The sequence below is a fragment of the Sciurus carolinensis genome, chromosome 9, assembly GCF_902686445.1.
Source record: "Sciurus carolinensis chromosome 9, mSciCar1.2, whole genome shotgun sequence".
NCBI lineage: Eukaryota > Metazoa > Chordata > Mammalia > Rodentia > Sciuridae > Sciurus > Sciurus carolinensis.
Window position 1 is genome coordinate 114266627 of NC_062221.1, and position 20821 is coordinate 114287447.

General features: G+C 34.9%; 1 pseudogene; it reads left to right on the forward strand.

The window, feature by feature from the left end:
- The window catches only part of LOC124992602 (ubiquitin carboxyl-terminal hydrolase 25-like), a 39164-nt pseudogene that overhangs the window by 7765 nt on the left and 10578 nt on the right, over window positions 1-20821 (forward strand).

The window sequence follows — 20821 nt, forward strand, 5'->3', positions numbered from 1 at the left end:
CAAGGTCTCTGAAAAATCTTGTTTTGCTCTTCAATTAATTTTATTGACTTCTGTGCATCAGTTTGGAATCATTAACATCATTATGCTGTTAAGTCTTTTTGTTCATGAATGAGTATACTTCTACATTTGTTTAGATTTTTTATTAATATCTCTTACATGGTTTATATGTTTACTTAAAGGATTCTTACATATTGTTTGTCGTAGGGAGTTGATAATTTCCGATAACCGTTACATGTGATACTTAAAAAATTTGTTTTATTGGCATGTGCAAATAGATTTAGCCACCTTGCTAAAGTTTTCCAGTACTTTTTTTTCCAGAGATAATTTTGGATTTTCTTTGTAAAAGATCTTATGAATAAATCATGAGTTTTACTTAGTCATTATTTCTAATTTTTATGCCTATAATTTCATTTTTCTTCCATCACCTAAAATCCTCTAATAAATTTTGGTTAGATGTGTTGATAATGGTTATTGAGTTATTTTGAATTTTAAAGAATAGTTCACTACTTTTGTACCTAGTGTCTTCTAAAAAAGTTTACATGTGTAAGTCATACCAACTTATAAAGTGTATTCTGTTTCTAAAGAACTAAAAGATATTGTAGTATTTTACATTCTGATGCTTGCATGTTCTGTTCTTTGGATCCAGGTGACCCTTGTGACAGCTTTCACTCCAGGCATCTTGTGGGTGGAAGGGAGGTATGGTTGGTTTGCTAGCCTCTTTTGTCATCCTCGGTCCTGGTAAGGTCAGGCAAGGTACTCTTTTTTTTTTTTTTTTTTAATTATCATTGCGCCTCCCTTATTTTCTTTCCCAGACTTCCTGTCCTGATGAGCTTAGAGTAAGGGTAGTACAGTACTCTCTTATGTCATAGAATTGCCATAAGTAGTGACATGCAGCACAACACTGGCCTGCCTTTTTCCTAATTATATAAATCATTGATTTGTGTTATGTATGATGACCTAAATTTGGCTTGTGAAAGCCAGTTTAGGAATGTCTCATGTAAATATGGGTAGGTAGCTCCTATAAAAGTTAAATTTGTGGAAATTGAATTTAAAACGTGACAGACCCTTTTATTATCTTGGTAGAGTTTTTTTAGTTTCCAAGAATATTCTCCTACACAATTTCTTGTTTATATAAGTAATAAATGATTTTTCAGTTTCTCTTTTCCCCTTAATTAACTCCACTTTTATGCAGACTCTGCTTTATTTTTAGTCTTTGGTCCTTTGAGTTGCTAAATATTTTAAATGTGCAGTAGTGTTTTCTTTGTCTTGTTAATATAGGTTTAGATGAGCCTTTTTACAGTGTGGTTTTTGTGGACCATCTTCATTATCTATAGTGCTTGCTAAAAGTTCATATTTCTTCTATGCCTCACCTCAGATCTATTGTTTCAAGACTGGATTGGACTGCAGCATTCTTTATTTTTATTATTATTATTTTTTATATTGGGAATTGAAACCAGAGGCAATTTACCACTGAACCACATCCCCTAGCCCTTTTTATTTTGAGATCTTAGGGCTTTACCAGGTTGCTCAGACTGGCCTGGAACTTTCCATTCTCCTGCCTCAGCTTCCCATTACTAGGATTAGGGGTGCCTGCCACCACTCCCAGCTTGGACTGTAGCATTCTTAATAAGAATTTCAGGTGATTCTTCAGCATTTCAAGTTTGAGGAACACTGTTTGAATTCATTAGTATTCTTAGAGATAAAGATGCCTTTTACACTTGTGTAAATTGACTGCAGGGATCTTTAGAAGTTGAATTACACAATGCAGACAGTCCCTGATTTTCAGTGTGAAAGTGCTATGTATTCAGAAGAAACTGCACTTTGAATTCTGACTCTGAATCTTTTTCTAGTCTAGGAATATGCTGTAGGGTATTCTTTTGAAATTCTGGGCAATAGCAGTGGGCCGCAGTGCCTAGTCAACAGCTTGAAGGTAATGACCGGTATTTCACAGTGTATTGTGTTGCTAGTTTTTTTTTTTTTTTCTTTTTTTCAATATATTGCATGAGATAATCAGTACTTTTTTATAATATTTATCATATAGGTATTCAATATATTGCATGAGATAATCAGTACTTTATTATTACATAGACTTTATGTTAGATGATTCTGCCCAATATAGGCTTATGTAAATGTTCTGAGCACATTTAAGGTAGGCTATGCTAAGCTATGGTGTTGGGTAGGTTAGTTTAGGCTGTGATAATTCTTCACATACTTGGAATTTCACACAATTTCTTCCTTTTTTTTACTCTGATTTAATTTATCCATTAAAATATCTCGGAGATTCAGCCATGTTTCATTTCCTGTATCTGTAGGTATTTTTGTTGTTGCTGCTGAGTGATATTTTATGAATATTCTCACATCTGTATATACATTTACCTATCAGTGAACTTCAGGGTTGTTTCCAGTTTTTTACTTTCACATAATACTGTTACATGTACATTTGTTGTTTTTATTTTTTTAAGCTTGTAAACAGGTTTTTGAGTAGATATATTTACATTTTCCTTGGGCAAATCATAGGAGTAGAATTGTTCTAAGATATTGCTAAGTTATATGCAAAGTGATTGTATCATTACACATTCTCATCAACAGTATATGAGAATTCCAGTTGGTCTACTTTTTTTGTCAAAACTGAGTGTTGTTACTGTGTTATATTTTAGCCATTTTAGTGAGCACAGTGATAACTAAATTAGTGATAACTAATTTGTATTCCCTCAGTGACTAATAGTTTTAGGTAGGTGTCTTTTCATGTGTTTATGGACTATTTTTTGGAAACTTTTTGCTTCTTATATATTACCCAGTTTTATGTTCTTAAAGATATGTAATAATTGTTAACTATTCTGATACTGGTAAAGATTTTGCAAAAGGTAAAACTCAGGTGCTAATATGTTCTCAAAATAAAATTGCACATTTTTTTCTTCATTTTATTTTTTAAAAAACTAACACCTGATATATAAAGTGTTACTGCTGAAGAATAGGAACTCTAGAAGTGAGAACTAGATACTCAGTGAAACAGGATGGATGTGTGGGGGAGAGGTGTGGACAGAGGGTCAGGAAAATGTACTATTAGTGGCCGGGACCTTTGCTGCATTAACACCAGTTGTACATGTACATATCCAAAAATTTGTATGTCTTAACTGCTGCCAGGATACAGGCTAAATCAGATGTCTTGTTTGCTTTAAGTGGAGCTGCACAAACAAGTTTGGGCCAGGGGTCTGGGGTTTTTTGTGTCTTCCTCTGAGGTCTCTGAGCTAGGCCTGGGTGTCTCCAAGAGCCCTGATCATGAGGCCTTGGAGAAAGGCTTTGCAGCAGGGCAGGGCTGAGGAAGAGGCTGAAAAGGAAACTAGAAGCCAGTTCACCGTGTCAGATTTAAAAATCCTCAGTCTTTGGAGGGAAGAAACAACTCTGCACAGACCACATGGGATCAGTGGACACCTTTGTACCAAGCAGATTTCTAGAACTGACTTCTAGGCTTTTCTCCCAGTGGGGCAGCACTTGACACCACTGATGAAACCACAGAACTGACAGTATTTCTATCTTTTCTTGGTGTCATCAAAGGGAGGGCACCATTATCCGGTGTCTAGGAAGGTGAAACAATCCAGGATCTGTCCAGGACCAGCTCTGTGGTGTCTGGTGTAAGATGGGTAGGGGCCCCAAGTGTCTGGGAATGCAAGCCTTAGAACAGTCCTCTCAGGTAATAGGGTCTTACTTGAGGTGTGGTCCATGGAGCCTGTGAACATAGGTAGGATTTGGTGTTGCTATTAGGTTATTTTTGGCCTTCTTGGGGCTGGTTTGGGCAAACCTCAGAATCTGTGGTTGTGGGATAAAGTAAATGGTGTCCTAAGCATTCTAGACTGTGTGCTTATTCCTTCCACGACTAGAAGAGTAGACAGAGTTCTTTGGGTTTAATAGCCAAGGAGAGGGGGCTTCAGGGACACTCCCAACCACCCCCCTCGCCCCCATCCCCTTGCCTTGACCTCTTTCTTGGTGCTGGTGCTTCTACCTTGGGTTTCTAAGGGGGGACCTTCTTTGGTGGGGGGAGTATGGGGAATAGGAGGCCAGCTGGTGTGCATTTGGGAAGGTACTAGAAGATATTTGCCTTTTACTCATTGACTATTGTCATGTAATCTTTTTAATATGTTCAGATCATTTGCTGATTTCTTATAATTTTTTTTTTTTTTGGCACAGAGATTGAACCCAGGGGTACTTAACCACTTAGCCACATCCCCACTGTCCCCTTTTGTTTATTTTTTATTTTGAAACAGGGTCTTGCTTAAAGCCTTGCTAAGTTGCTGAGGCTGTTCTTGAACTTGTGATCCTCCTGCCATAGTTTCCTGAGTTCACTGGGATTATAGACAGGTATCACCATGCCTCACTCATTTGCCAGTTTCTTAATTGGGTTGTATATTTGCTTGCTATTGAGTTGTAGGAATTCTTTATATATTCTTTGGATCTTTTGTCAAATATGTGCCATTTACAAATATGTGTGGTCTGTCTTAATTCTATTATTAGTTTTTTTGGGTTAAAAATATTTACCTCTTTGTTTATTTATTTTTACAGTACTGAGACTGAGACTGGGGACACTTTATCACTAAACTGCACTTCCAGACCTTTTTATTTTTTATTTTGGGGCAGTGGTTTCACTAAGTTGCTGAGACTGGCCCTCCTGAGTCCCTGGAATGATAGTTGTACATCACCACACCTGGCTTGTACAAGAAATATTGAAATACTAATGTTCAGTTTACCATTTTATCCATATTATGATTAGCACATTAACCTAGCTTTTTGAACCTTAGTTTACATTTTTTCTCTGTTTTCTTCTAGAAGTTTTAGTTTTTATGTTTAAGTTTGTGATCCATTTGGAATTTAATTGTTGTGTGTTCTCTGAGGTATAAAGATCAAGGTTTATTTTTTTATATGTATATCCAGTCATTTTAGCACCTTCTTCTGAAAAGATGGTCCTTTCATCGATGAATTACATTGATATCTTTATGAAAAATTAATTGACCATATATGAGTGAGTCTGATTTTGCAGTTTGTTCTTTTCTATCCTTATGCTATACCATACTGTCTTGACTACTGTGGTTTTGAAATGGGTCTTGAAATCGGTAAGTGAAGTTTTTCAACTTTGTTCTTGTTAAAAACATTGTTTTGGCTACTCTTGGTCTTTTCGCATTTCTATGTAAGATTCTAAAGTACTTTGTAAGTTGGACAAAGAGGCACCTGGGGTTTTTGAATATGTACCAGCTAGATCAGTTCTGAGTGGAGAGATGTCTTAATGTTTTAGTCTTTTAATACAAGAACATGCTGTATTGCTCTATTTATTTAGGTTTCCTTTAATTTCTTATTATAGTTTACAGGTTTTTGCATGTTTTTTTGTTGGAGTTCATTTTGGGCTTTTTTGGTTTAGTTTTATATTGGAATATAAACAATTGGAGTTCTTTTCTCATGCAAAGAATGTTATTGATTTTGGTTTATTAGGCTTGTGTTTTGTGACTCAGTGACTTATTCTAATAGTTTTCTTATTTATGTTAGTGCATTTCCTTCCTTCTTCCCCCCCTTTTGTTTTCTTATTTATAACCTTTTTTCATTTCCCTTTTTCTTTTTCTTCCTCCCTTCAATGTTGATATGGTGATAACAAATGTCCTTGCTTTATTCCTGATTTTATATAGAAAACATTAATTTAGTAGTGACAGTAAATGGCAGCTAGTCATTTTATTAAGTATGAGCTTAGCAACATTTTTTTTTTTTTTTTTGTATCAGAATCCATCTTCCAGGGACACTTAATCACTGAGTCACATCCCCAGACCATTTTTGTTGTTCATTTTGAGATAGGTTCTCACTAAGTTGTTTAGGGACTCTCTAAGTTGCCAAGGCTGTCTTTGAACTTGCAATCCTCCTGCCTCAGCCTCCTGAGCCACTGACATTTCAGGGCTGTGCCACCATGCCTTTTTTTGAAGATGCTGTTTGTTTGTTTTGTTCCTGTGTTACTAATATTTTCTTAAAAATTTGTGTGTGATAGTTCATTTATACTTTTGTATGTACCCCAACTTAATCATTCTACTGTTGAACTATTTAATTAGCTTTTATGTTTTTGGTACCAGGAATTGAACCCAGGGTTGCTTAACCACGAGCCACATCCTTTATATGTGTGTGTGTGTGTGTGTGTGCGTATTTTTTTTTTAGAGACAGGGTCTCACTGAATTGCTGAAACTGGCTTTGAATTTGCCACCCTCCTGCCTCAGCCTACCAAGCTGCTGGGATTATAGGTGTATGCCACAGCACCTGACCTTAATAAGCTTTTGATTTTAATAGACTGTTGTGATTCTTTTCTGTGAAATTCATATTTGTTTCTCTAGTTCATTTTTTTCCCCCTTTGGGGTTCTTTACCTTTTATTTCTGATTTGAAGAAGTATTTGTAGTTAAGATATTATTTATGTTAGTTTTCTTTATTGTAATGATATACCTGAGATAATAAAGTTAAAAGAAGAAAGGTTTAATTTATTTGGATTATAGTCTTGGAGGTTTCAATCTGTGGTTGCTTGGCTCTGTTGCTTTTGGACCTGGGGTGAGGCAGTAGTACATCATGGCAGAGCACATTGGAGAGGAAGCAGCTTACCTCATAGAAGCTGGGAAGTCACAAAAAAAAAAAAAAAAAAAGAGGGAAAAGGTTGGACTATCAATATTCCCTTCAAGGGTATGTCCCTAATAGCCTAACTTCCTCCCATTAGTCTCTATTAGTCTCTATCTCTTGAAGGTTCTCCACATCCCAATAGCACCAGGGCTGGGGGCTAAGCGTTTAACACAGAAGCCTTTGGGGACACTTAACTAAACCATAGCCCTACTCTTGTTTTTTCATTTATGGTTTGCAAATATATTTTCCTATTTCTGGATGTATTTTTCTCTCTTTTTTTATGTCCTTTTATGAAAGAAGTTCTTAGTTTTTGCTTTTTTTTTTTTTTTTTTTTGCGGTGCTGGAGATCGAACCCAGGGCCTTGTGCTTGCTAGGCAAGCACTCTACCAACTGAGCTATCACCCCAGCCCCCGTTTTTTTTCTTTTTTGATGTAGGGTCTTTTATATTGCCTGTGCTGTCCTCCAGTTCCTGGGCTCCAGTGAGCCTCCTGCTTTAGCTTCAGACTGTTGGAACTACAGGCCCCTGGCACTACATCTGTTTGAAGGAGTTCTTAGTTTTAATTTAGTCTCGTTTATTACTAGTTCTCTTTATTGTTTGAACTTCCATGTCTGATTCAAAAAGATATTCTCATTTATTGTCCCCTGATCTTTTTCTCATTTTTATTTTTTCATTCATCAGTCATTCTACTTGGATGATTTTTATGTATTGTTTGAGTAGGTCTAAATTCATTTTTCCTCTTAGAGAACCAGCAACTTTATTGAACAGTTTCTCTTCTGTCTACAAACACTCCACCTGATGACAGAATTTTTATCCTTGAGGTGGGACCATTTCAAAGGGGAAAAAAAAGTCTCAGCTACTCTCTCCCTTGAAGTAAAACTTTTTATTATAGTTTTATTAAAACTTGCCTAAAAATGAACTAGGCATAAATTTACTATGTTCTGTTTATAGCTCTTATGCAGTAAAACCAAAGACCAACTAATAACTTAGATATAGCTAAAGATACAAATGTAGAAAAATTTAGAATAATAATGTTAATCTTAATTTGACAGATGGTAACTCAGCATTTGTGACTTCAGTTAAGGAAATGAATATATGTGTTTCAGAATTTTCTTGTACTATGCTGTTAAGTTTTGGGAATAAATTTTATTGCTCGTCATCTATACTACATCTGTGACCCTGGTACTCTGTTGATAACCATTATCTTACAGTTGTGTTCTTGACTTTTTTTTTTTTTTGGAAAATCTTCACAGGGGTACCCCTATGTTTTGATCACAGTTTGAAACTTTTCCTTTTCTTTTCCTCTGTAGCTTAGTAAATCTATAGTTCTTGTATAGTGTATTTCAAGTAAAACCTTGTACCAAAAGGGTTTCTGTGATTTAGTATCAAGTGGGATATACTGCTGTATATAAGAGCTAATGTTATAGCTTACTTTCAAGTTAGTGCCAAATAAATATTTATTAGAACTAGTGAGTTCCTTACTTTGTGGACATATCTGAGTGCCTGTCAATCAGGAGAGGCAGGTACTGCTGTGCAGAGGATAACTGCCTTTGCAGACATCAAGAGACAATGTGATTATACTGGAGTAGTAATTGTATTGTAATTATTGCTACCTCCTGTAAGGTTGTTATACTTTGTTGTATTGAAGGTTTTAAACCTTTGCAGGTACACTGCCAATTTTTTAGCATTTGAAGGTTTATTGCAAACACAAAGAAGCTGAGAATTATTGAGTAAGAAAACTGTGGTGAGCTGTTGTCAGTAGGCCTACCTAGTAGGCAAGAAATTGGTCAGCATGTTCACTGTAAGTATATAACATTTAAACTGTAACTTAAAGCATGTGTATTTAAAGCAGTTACATGTGGCTTCTATAGCATGCTGGAATTTGGTTATTATATGTACTATTTCTGCCTTTTGAAAACTATTGAATTATAATTAGACATAATTATAAAATTTTTTACATATTTTTACATGCAAACAATATAACAACATAAATTGGGTCAGTTTCTTTGCCCAGTACGACCCTTCCTCCCTTCCTTTGGTCCCCTTTTTCTATTCTATGGGTCTCCCTTCTATTTTCATGAGATCCCCCACCCCAAACCACCTTAACTTCTAAAAGTGAGAAAAAATGTACAACTTTTGACTTTGTGGGTTTGATTTACTTGTTTCTGCTTATTAACTCTGTGAATTTTCCAATTTTAGTCTGAGTTTTTGCTTTTTTACTTTGCAAGCTCCATCTTTTGAGAAATAATGTATTTTCTTAGTCATATACATTTATTACTATCAATTTGTATATTCAAGTTAATTTAATGTTACACCCTCATATTAACTCAAGATTCAGGCTCTCAGTTGCCTGTTGTACGTTTTCACTAGTATCGTGTCCATTAATTTGCTGATTTTTTTCTTTATTTTAAACAGATTGAGAAATAAATAATACACAAAAAACTTATAGTTTGGTGGTAGTGTGAGCCCAAAATGCACATGATATTAGAATTTAAGTGAAATGTTTATAGGTGGGATTAAGGAGAGGATCAGGAAGAACAGAAGAGGTATCATGGAGGAGGTAATGGTTGCTGTTGGAAGGCACATTGGCAGACTGAAAGTATCTCTCTAAACTAAGAAAGGTGTAAGAGCAGGGACAAAGAAACATAAAATGATTTGGTGCCTTCCATTAACTACAGGTAGCTTTATGTGACTGAATGTGGTCTAATAAAAAAGTAAATGTCTAGTCTTTTACCCTGGTTCCTGTCGTAGGAATTTGCCCTTGGAATTTACCCTGTTTTATATGTGCATGAATGACTCCTGGGGGAATAAGGGAAAGAAAGGCTAGATAACTTTTGGATGGGGACTGTTTGCCAGAAAAACTAAGTGATTAAGAGTTAGCACTTCCAGCCCTACCCCAATCTCCAGGGGAAGGGTCAGCGAATTGTGTCTAGTCATCAGTGGCCAGTGACTTAATAATTCGTTATTCCTTAATTAAATTACCAATGCTTTTAAATGCTCTTCATGTGCTTAGTAAATGGTATTCTAGGATAAAGCTCAGTATACATGGTTAAATATTACCTTCCTAAGTTTTGGGAGTGGCTACCAGGGATGGAACTCAGGGGCTCTTGACCACTGCACCACATCCCCAGCCTTACTTTGTATTTTATTTAGAGACAGGGTCTCACTGAGTTCTTAGTGCCTCGCTTTTGCTGAGACTGTCTTTGAACTCCGGATCCTCTTGCCTCAGCCTTCGAAGCCACTGGGATTATAGGCATGTGCCACTGTGCCCGGCTTACCTTCTTAATTTTTTTTAGGATTTATTGTCTTAAAGAGTACAGTATTGCATCATTAATGTTGTTAAAATACAAATATTATTTTTAAGGAAGTTCTATCAGTTGGGGTCCAATCAGGACACACACAAAAACACAAAGATTTAGAACAGGACAACTTAATATGAAAAAGTATTGCCTACTAATAGATACCTGGATACTAAAGGATAAAGAGAACTCTGGAGAGTAAAATAAGGAACATATTAGAATACATCCCGAAGTGCTAAGTCTTGAGATTTCATTCTTGTTGGAGAGGTTGTGATATAATGCACTAGATAGGGGAGCAGTTTGCCAAGGTATGACAGGCTGGGACATTCTAGCCAACAGTGTTTTTATGGGTCTGGAAAAGACAGTGGTGTAGGACTTTTGCTTTATTGAATCTAGAATTATATCTAGAAGAATGGTGTTTCTAATAGTATGAAGGGTGTATAATGTATTTAATTAGTACGACCAGAAACTGTATTTGCTATAAGAAATTATGACATATATAACTGCTAGAAATCATAGCATTTTAATTTGAAAGCTCTAGTAGAGCATGTTTGGTTTATCAGTATAAAAAATTTTATTTTTGGACTGCAAATTGATTATGAGATTTTAAGTACTGAAACTAGAGATACATAAAAAATGTTTAATTGGACAAGAGGGCTGTATTAATAATCTGTTACCATTAAGAAGAAGCTGACATTTTATTTAAGGTGCAGATGTGGTAGTTCTAGGATATGATTTGATTCACAAAAAAATTTGTTTACTTACATAATTTGCAGAATATAGGTACTCTAATTTAAAATCAGAGTGTGTTCCAAAAGATTTTGCCAGTTGAGTTTTTGGAATTAAAATTGCATGTTCCCATAGAAACGATGTTTCCTTGTGTGAAGTTCTGATTTGGCTCCACAATGTATTTTATTACATATGAGCTTAGGTTATAGTGGTGTATAACAATGTTTTTGGGTACAGAATGGCATTTAGAATTTTTATGATTCATTTCTTTTTTCTGCTGGCAAGAGGAATGGGGAATTCTTTAAGGGGCATGGACATAATTGCTGAGGTGGATGTAGGGTTGGTGACTGGTAGTGATAAGAGCTCTTGAGTGAGGAAGAATGGAAACCAACATTTTTTCAGGAGAAACTATGTCCATTGCTATTTACCAGCAATTTGCTGTAAATTATCACATTTATTTTCTTAGGTGTTTTAATTTTTTAATTTTTGGATTATTTGAATGTTAATATTGTTTATGGCTCTAGTATTCCATGAAAACATACAGAAAGACTTCTTAAATTTAGAATTTCTGGCATTTCTAAACTTAAATAGGAATGATAAAGCAAAATAAAGTATACCTTCAGATTTATGTGCTCACAGAGGTATGCGATTCATTTATTTTAATGCTGAAGTGCTATTAATACAAAAAGGTTGAGAGAAACTTCACATGGTGGCAGCAGGAAGCACAGCATGCCTGAACCATTCATAGGATTATGATGTCAATTATTTGTGTTAAAATAACGTTAGAATGGACGCTAGGCCTAAAGAATCCCTGAGCAGGCAAATATATGACTGAAACCTTGCTTAATTTGCAAACATGAGTGAAATTTGACTGTTTCTTATAAATGCCCATGTTCAAGAACAAAAGTTAAGTCAATAAGAAACTTCTAACAAACTGCTAAAACTAGGAACTTTCCCCAATAAGCAACTGTATAACTATGACCTATCATATATTTTCTTTGTTTCCCTTCTGTGTCCCTCCATAAAGACCTCCTCCTTGTTTCCCTGATTTGGAACTTCCTTAATCATGAATCAGTGTTTGCTCAAATAAGTGCTTTACATTTTTATTGTGCCTTAGTTTGGCCTTTTTAACATTTGCAATTGGAAATTTCTACAGTACTGTGTATTCACCTTCAAGTAGGATTGATAATACCAGAAGTAGAAAATTAAGCCATCTGAAATTCTAGATAGAATGTAGGAAAATATAGAAAGTTTCCTTAGTAAGTGTCCCTGATTTATGTGTTATTCTTGAATCCAGAGGAGTTAGGAAATTAGCTTATTAGTTATTTGGCCTGATGTATATCACCCAATAATAATAAAAGACGTCCGATGTGCGATTTCTTTGTGGATGAGCTCATGCTCTGTGGTTTTAGTTGCATTCACCTTTGTAAACTCTGCTATGTTAATTTTTTCAGTTAATATTGATTGAACCCACGTGTGCCAGGTACTGTACTAGATGTCAGGATTACAGTAATGAATGAAATAATCCTTGCCTTCTTTGGACTTACTATCATGGCAATTAACTGTACTACATTATATTATTGTAATCTGTGGTAAGTTCCAAGAAAACCTGTAACCTTAATAGAGGCCACCTCAGTGTGCAAAGACCCTTGCATTTGGAAGGAGAATCATATTTTGTAGATCCCAATTAAAGTTGGAGGGAAGAAGGAAAGAGGGAGAAAGAAGTACAAGAGATGGGAGTAGAGACCCTTAGCATGTAGAGGGTTCTTGAATATTTAAGGAGGGCCCAGTAAGCTATGGAAACTATAGGGAAATTCCTCACAGGAGTCATAGAACGTTACATTTGAAGGGAAATAAAAGACTGAAATTACAGATTAGGAAAAAACGCAAGCCTCAGGAAATTTTGTATTTTTTCCTTATTTATTATTATTATTAGTATTAGCATTTTGCTTATGTAGCTGGTTAGAGGCAGGTCTGAACTTAAAAATATGAAGGTGTTGGGGCTCACAAAAGCAAAACACTGAAGACTGGTGCTTTGACATGCTGAGAAGCCTTTAGAACCCACCTCAGAATCCAGGTCCCTTTCATCTTTTTTCTCCTTTTCCTGATGTGAGGAGAGACTTTCTTCAAAATTTATCCACTTGACCAGATCTGCCATAAGAGGAGAATTGCTCCAGTCTTCTTCTGAAATTTTTTTAACCAGAGAACACTTAAACTCCTACTGTAGTCTGTCAACATACACTGACTTTTGTCACCCCACAGTTTCCTCTATTTCGGTCCCATAGAAAATCATTTATAGGGCTGGGGAGATAGCTCAGCTGGTAGAGTGCTTGCCTCCCAAGCACAAGGCCCTGAGTTCGATCCCCAGTACCGCAAAAAAAAAAAAAAGAAAATCATTTATAATTCCTTGTTCTGAGGCCCAGAGTCGGCCATCGTATGAGTCGGCCATTGTATGTTCTCCAAGCCTACTGAGTTTCCCTAAAAACCATTTACTAATTCACCTGACATCCTCATGTTCTCCCTTTACTATAGAAAGAGGTACATGTAAGGTTCTAAATCATGTTGGGCTAGGTGGGTGATCACCTTCCTGTGGATTTTTTCCCCCATGCTGCAGATTTCTCAGGTGTGCTCTACCACTGAGCTACATCCCAGCCCTTATAGTGTTTGAGACAGGGTCTTGCTAAGTTGCTGAGAGTCTTGCTAATTTGCTGAGACTGGCCTTGATCTTGTGATCCTTCTGCCTCAAGCTCCTGAGAAAATTTTCTCCTTTTTCTAGTTAATGAATTGGTTTGCTTTTTCTTCTATTTAGCTTGTCTTTGTCAGTTTATTCTAGCAAATCTTCAGAGAGTGAAAGGAAAATGTCCCATTGCCATTACAGAGGAAATATTATGCACTTGAAATTTTTCTGTCAGTGAATTTTATGGATTTTTTGCTTACTGTAAAAGAATATGAACTAAAGCAGTTTAGTGTTGTGACCTATATGCAGAAAGTATTTGTAAAAATAAATGCATGAATGGTTGCTCACCTTAAAGGCAATAAAAAGAGTTAATCCTTTCATTGATAATTAACTTAGAAATGTCTGCCAGTTAGTACCTATCAGTGCTTTAATACATACAATTCTGAAGTTTAAGAATGCCTTGGAATTTTCTATTAAGCTGAGGTTTTTTCCTTTATTCTTAGAAAATTTAAGAACATTTTTTGAGGCCTTTCTAAGAGTTGCCATTTATTCCCCCCAAAGATGGAAATCTTTTTCTTTCCTTTGCATTAAAACAAATTTCATTTATATTTGGAAATTCTATTAAAAGAGCCAGTGACTGGCTTATAAGTCACTCAGCTCTCAGCACAAAAATTCTTCCTGCTTTGTGGACAATAGTGCTTCAGTTTTTTCGTACCATTATTTGTTTTATGTCAACAGAACAGTGAATTTATGCACAGAGTTTTCATTTTTCACTGAATCTTTGATCATAGAGTCAAGAAAACAGGAAAGGATATGGGTTGTGAAATTTGAAAGACCTAGTTTCTTTCCTGTCTCTGCATTTACAAATCTCTTGAAGTCTCTTATTAGCTCTAAAATGTGAGTAACTTCCTGGAGGGTGTGTGTGTGTGTGGTGTGTGTGTGTGTGTGTGATATATGAATGATAAAATATTATATTCTGGAAGCATTTAAAACAATCGTGAACTGCAGGAGTGTAATAAATACTTGTTTTCTTTACTTTAAGCCAGTAATTGCCTCTTTTGTGCATCCTTAAAAAGTTATGCTGATATTAACTATGCTGTCTTTTTACTGAAACAGATTTTAAAAAGACTCAGCTTTAGGTAGGATCATCTGGGGAAGAAAAGAATTTCTGTAAAATCTTCTGATTCTTAATTTATATTGAAACTGCCCTTTTCCTTATCCTTGCAGTCCATAGTACTGTATTTTGCACATAGTAGGAAGTTAAGGATGTCATTGTGATGTTACTGTACAGTAAAAGTAACATTGAAGAAGAGATCTGAAGCCCGTTATGTAGTCTTGATTTGTTTACTTATTGATTTTTGTGACCTTTGCAAATGACTGGATCTCTTTAGACATTGTATCTTGCCCTTCTCAGTCCAAAGGTGCTTTAGTAGATAAGAAATTCATACAAGGACGACTTTGGAGCAGAGTAAAGGAGCTCTAAAGATGCAAGCGCATTGAATTAGATTCACTGTGGGTCTGAAATTGCTTGTTAAAGGGATAATCCATATAAAGTATGTTTCTAGTTGAGAATCAGGATATAAGAAAGACTAGAATTTTGGTGAATGGGAAGGTAAAACCTTTGAAAGAAATAGTAGTAGCAGCAACAGTAATAACAACAAAATACCATAATTTTAGGAAATGAAGACAGATTTTGAAAGGCAGAAAAAGTGCAACTGGGAGATGTTAGTAGCACAGAATCTATTTGCTCTTCTCTTGTTCTCTTTCCCATTTCTTGCCAATTTAGCTCAAAGTACTTTTTTTTACCTTTTGTCTGTTTCAACCAGACTTCTTGCTTCTTCAACCTTTTTATTGTTTTAGTTTCAAAGTTTTTGGTGTTTACAAAAACCAAGCTGGAGATACACCTGAATTTTTTTTTTTTCCTAGAATTTCGGGCTGACCTTTTGGTAAAAGATAAAACACCAAACAACTATAACAAAATTTCAAAGGCCTTGCTTCTCTACATAAAATAATCAGAATTTTTTACTGTACTATCAGTCAACTATTGCTATAGCAAACCACCTCAAAACTCAGTTACATAGTGAAATACTATAGCATATTCACAAATTTGCTGATTGGCTGACTGGCTTTTCTTTACATCTTCCAGACTAATTACCTACTCAGGAGGAAGTTGCACAAATTCAAGAGGGCAGTCCCAACCATGCAATTTACATTTGATGTCTGCTTGCACGCTATCCCCTAACATGCCATTGATCAAAGTCCATCTTTAGGGCTGTAGGAAATATGTCTTTAGTATAGGAAGTAAAAGTAGCAATGTTGTAGAAGAATTGGGAGTCTTTTCAGGCTTTGCATCTGTTTCCACATTTTAGTCACAAATATGTTTATGTACTCTTTTGTATTCTACCATTTTAGCTTAATTCATTGTACAGAGATAACTTTCTCCATAGATAATACATGAAGTTACTTGTTTTTGAAGATAACAGAATAATTATTTGCTTAGTGTTCCTCAGTTGGTGTTATCTGATGCTTTCACAAGTTTAGATTGATCATTTAAGAATATAATTCTTGCTTAATGTTAACCATTTCTAGGTCCATTGGCGTCAAAATCATATGAAGTTATGTATCTCCTGGAATCACAAATTTTGAAAGGGTCCATGGAATCCATATTATTTAATTTAGTTTTATTTTATTTTTTGTGGTGCTGGGAATTGAATCCAGGACCTTGTGCACATGAGGCAAGCACTTTACCAACTGAGCTATATCATGAGCCCCAGAATCCATTTATTAAACAAATTTTTTAGGTCATTCTTATACACATTAAAATTTAAAAACTGTTTCCTTAGTGGAAGGACTTTATGTTGTTTCTGTTTTTTCCAGCACTATAAATAATAGCCATCAACATTTGTACAAATGAATAATTTCCTTGAGATGTTCAGTAATCTTTCCCAGATCCATGATTGAATAATTCACAGTTAATGAAAATAATGTGTTACATAAAAAATATGGTTTGAATTGCTGGTAGTGGTGAGATTGCAAGCAGACTTGTACAGTTCCTTAAGTATGTTCATTTAACTAAGACTTTATACTAGATAAAAAGAATTACTGGAATATTTTATATGTCTTTAATTTGTAATGTTGAATATTGCCTAATACATTCATGATTCCTTGTTATTTAAATGAAAGTAGAAAAGTTGATAGGTTTAAATAGAATTCTTTTTCCCCTCATCTTTCAGTTCTGTTAATTTGATTTTTTATGTTTTTTTTTTTTAATTTATTTATTTTATTTTGGTGCTGGGAATTGAAACCAGAGCTTTGGGCTTGCTAGGCAAGTACTCTACCAAGTGGGCTATATTCCTAGCACAGATTTGATTCTTTCATTCTACTGTTATAATACTATCTGGCATTTTATATGACTTTCCTTATGTATTTTATTATGTATTGTGTTATTTGATAATACTGGTTATCTTAACTGTAATATGATTTTTATGGAAATGAAGTTCTTGATTGCATGGTAGACTGTATCAATGCCTTTCAGTATACATTTTTTTCCCTCTCTCTCTTTTGTACTTAAACAGAGCCCTGATTCATTTCAAGGCATTTTTTGCTTAGCTGAAATTCATTTCCCAACCTCTTCTGCAGCTGTGAGTGGCACGCAGCTTTGTTGTTCTGCTCAAGCAGTGAGGATTTACTCGGAAGTTTCTAGGCAGGACTTGTTTAAAGAAGGCAGGTTCATACACCTTTTGTCCTTTGTCCTTCCATGTATCCTACCTAGAACTTGGTCAGGAGGAGGACCACAGAGTGACACATACTGATGTATGTCACACAGAAGTATACTGAAATGGGAAAACTAGTGGGCTTGAATCCTTGATCATGTTGGGTGTCCTTGGTGTCCTTATCAGGTCTGGAGTGTGCTCACTGTTGGTCTTTTTTTTTTTTTTTTTTTAAATATTTAATTTTTAGTTGTAGATGGACACAATACCTTTATTTTATTCATTTATTTTTATGTGGTGCTGAGGATTGAACCCAGGGCCTCTCGCATGCTAGGCGGGCACTCTGCCAGTGAACCATAACCCTAGCTCCACCGCTGGTCTTCTTATGTTAGAAAAGCAAACAAGAATCTCCAGAATATTGAAGTTGCCATTTTGATGAGACTCTGGTACATGTAGTTTTCAACCAATAATAGAATTTTTATAAATATATTTTAAGGGGGTTGTAAACATTTTAAATAAGGATTAATTAATAAAACCCCTCATTACATTTTGTAATTTTTAAGACCTTTGATTTCTGAATGTCTGTATGTTATGTACATGTAAGTTGCGAAGCATGTTTTGAAATGAGTATTTTACAGTTCTGACATTAACAAATCTGAATGCAAAATGCTTAAAAACTTTTTATTTTGAAATAATTTCAAAGTTAAAATGAAAGATTAGTACAGAGAACATAACTAGTAGTTTTTGAACCCTTTGAGAGTAAATTGCAGACATGCTACTCTACTACTTAAATACTTAAATGTACTTAAAGGGTACATTTTGTAAGAGAAAAAGTGCTTACCTATACTGCAATTCTCAAATTTAGGAATATAATGTTAATACATGTCATTATCAAACAGTCCTATTTATGTTTCTCCAATTGTCCACTAATATCCTTTGTAACATTTAGTATAAGATGTAGTGTGCTTCCAGTGTTGTATTTGGTTTACCATGACTGTAGTTTTCTTTAATGTGGAGACTCACTCCTTGACTTTGGTGTTATAGACATTGTTGAAGATAACAATAATTATTTTGTGTAGTGTTCCACAGTTGGTGTTGTCTGATGCTTTCACAAGGTTAGATTCGTGTTCCAGATTTTTGACAGGACCATCACAGACTGTCAGGAGGCCATACTATTGTTTTGTCCCTGTTATTGTTATTGTTCCTGTTATTGTTATTTTTAACTTTGATATCTTGGTTAAGGTGGTGACGGTCAGGTTTTTCAACTATAGAGTTAACTCTTCTCCCTTTGTAGTTTATACCAAGAGAGATTGTACTATGTAAATTATTCTGTTCCTCTTCAGACTTTCACCCCAGTAGTTTTAGTATCCAATAATTGATTTTTTTTTTTTTTTTTTTTTTTTGCGGTGCCGGGGATTGAACCCAGGGCCTTGTGCTTGCAAGGCAAGCACTCTACCAACTGAGCTATATCCCCAGCCCACCAATAATGATTCTTGACTGGATTATTACTGAGATAAATATAAAATATTTTCAAAAAAGTTTTCTGTGGATCTGAAGTTATTTTAGTCTTATTTTATTACTATGTTTTTGTGCTTTATTTCATGATGCTTTTAAAAATAGTTTGGGTGACTTTGTTAAGAAATGCAAAGATATATGTGGGGAGGAAAATGGTTCTGATTTAGGGAAGGTTATTGAAGAATTTGATAGTGGAATGCTGTTAATCTATTTTTCTCCCCAATAGAATATAATAGATTACGTAGATTGTGAAGACAACAGAAGCAAATGGGGCAAATCATTCAAGTCAGGATGTCTTATGTTAGATTGGAGAAGTAAATGATCATTTTTCCCTTTAATATATCTCAGGACCTTCCTGTTTTAATTACCCATTTACTGCATGTCCTGCCAAGAACATATCTTTTCCAACATTCTTAGGTGTTAATCTCAGACTTTAATCAGTATGTGGATTGCTCCTTTTCTTGTTGGAGGCATAATAAAGGGGTGAATAATGGAACCCAAATTGTTAATTCTGAAAGACTTCTTGGAGAGTAATATAAATTTCCAATATCAGAAACACAAGAATTTAATGTCTGGTTAAGAATAAGAATGGTTCATTCTTTCTAACAGAATAAAGTTTGTTTAGTTTCCTTTGAGTTCTGTTCCTTTCTGCTTTTTTTTAAATTTAAATTGAGATATTTAAAATTTTCTTTTGTGTATTTCACAAAAGAAGTTGATAGTGTAATGATTCTGCTTTTTTTCTTTCCTCTAGCACCAACAGACATTTTTGAATCAACTGAGGGAAATTACTGGGATTAATGATGCCCAGATATTGCAGCAAGCCTTAAAGGTATGGCCTGTGTTTTATGACATACAGTTGTGGCATGCTCTGATTTCTTCTGTGTACCATATTTGAAAGTTATCTTTTAGTTATACAATGTGGGTGGCAGTAGAGATAGAAAAATGTACTCTTATAACTTAATAGTCTCACTTAACCCACTACAAATTTTGAGCATGTTAGCTTTATCAATCTTATGTTTACATGATACCTTGGAAAGATAGATAAATTCTCTCTGCATGACATGCTTTTCTTGCAAAATAGTGGAATGTGAATTCTAATGTTAATAGATGATTTTATTCAGGCATGATTTCAGAAATTTAATGGGGTCCATGGTAAGACTGGTTAGAGAAAGAAGTGGAGAAGGGAAAAATAAAAAATTATTAGAGGGTCAAACTTACAATTTTTTTCCTCCCAAGAAAGAGAGTTATATATTTCTTTCATTTGCTTTAAGAATATTGTTTCAAACCTCAGTAGTATGAGCAACAAATAAAATACATCATTTTGGTTATATCTTAGATGAACCCTCATTTCCATACAGAGATGCTGAGAAGAGTCAAATCACATGAATAATTCACATTTGAAAAAGATCAAGTGAATGAAAGATACTCTAGAAATAGAGCTTTAAGCTCATTTGTATATTGCTGCTAAGGCTAGCAGCAGTATGGCTTTTTGTCACACATGACTCCATTCCTTTGAGAAATTTACTTTGTGAGACAAATCATTTATGTAGTTCCTAATCCTGGGCCAAAGGTTCTTTATTTGTTTCTAGAAACATTTTATCTTTTAGATGATTGTAATAGAAATCATAATGATAAGGATAATATCTAAGACTTATTAAAAGTTAAGAGCACCAGGCATTATCTTAAGTACTTCATGTGGGTTAACTCATCCACATAATAACTGTAAGTTCTATTTCCATCCCCCTTTTGAAGATGAGGAAACTGGTTAAAATAACGTGCCCAAGATCACTCAGCCAGTATTGGAGAAATGTGGAATAGAAGCCACAAACCTGGTGCAGGGTGCCACATGTGACTTTCTGATTCTTTTGCTAAAGACTTTGCTCACCTTATTTTCCCATTAGGGAAATAATGGACAATACTGTTTAGTGCATCTACTCATGGGATTTTTGAAGCCATTGTGAGTATTTGGAGAGGAAGCTGAAACATCACATTTTAATTTTCATGATTATGACATTTAGAATGATTGCCAGTCCTTTCTTCATTCTGATAAATACCATGGCTAAATCATTCCATGTCTATTTTCAGAAAATGCCTTTCTAATATACCACAGAACCTGAGGCTGTGAGCCTATCACTTTGCTTGAACACATTTGGAGAAATCACTTTTCTTTTGCTTCAGTTATGGTTATGGGGAAAGGGAAGTGGGCGGTATACTTAAGCCGTAATTGCCCATTGTAAATTTGTAAGATGTTTAAATGAGTTG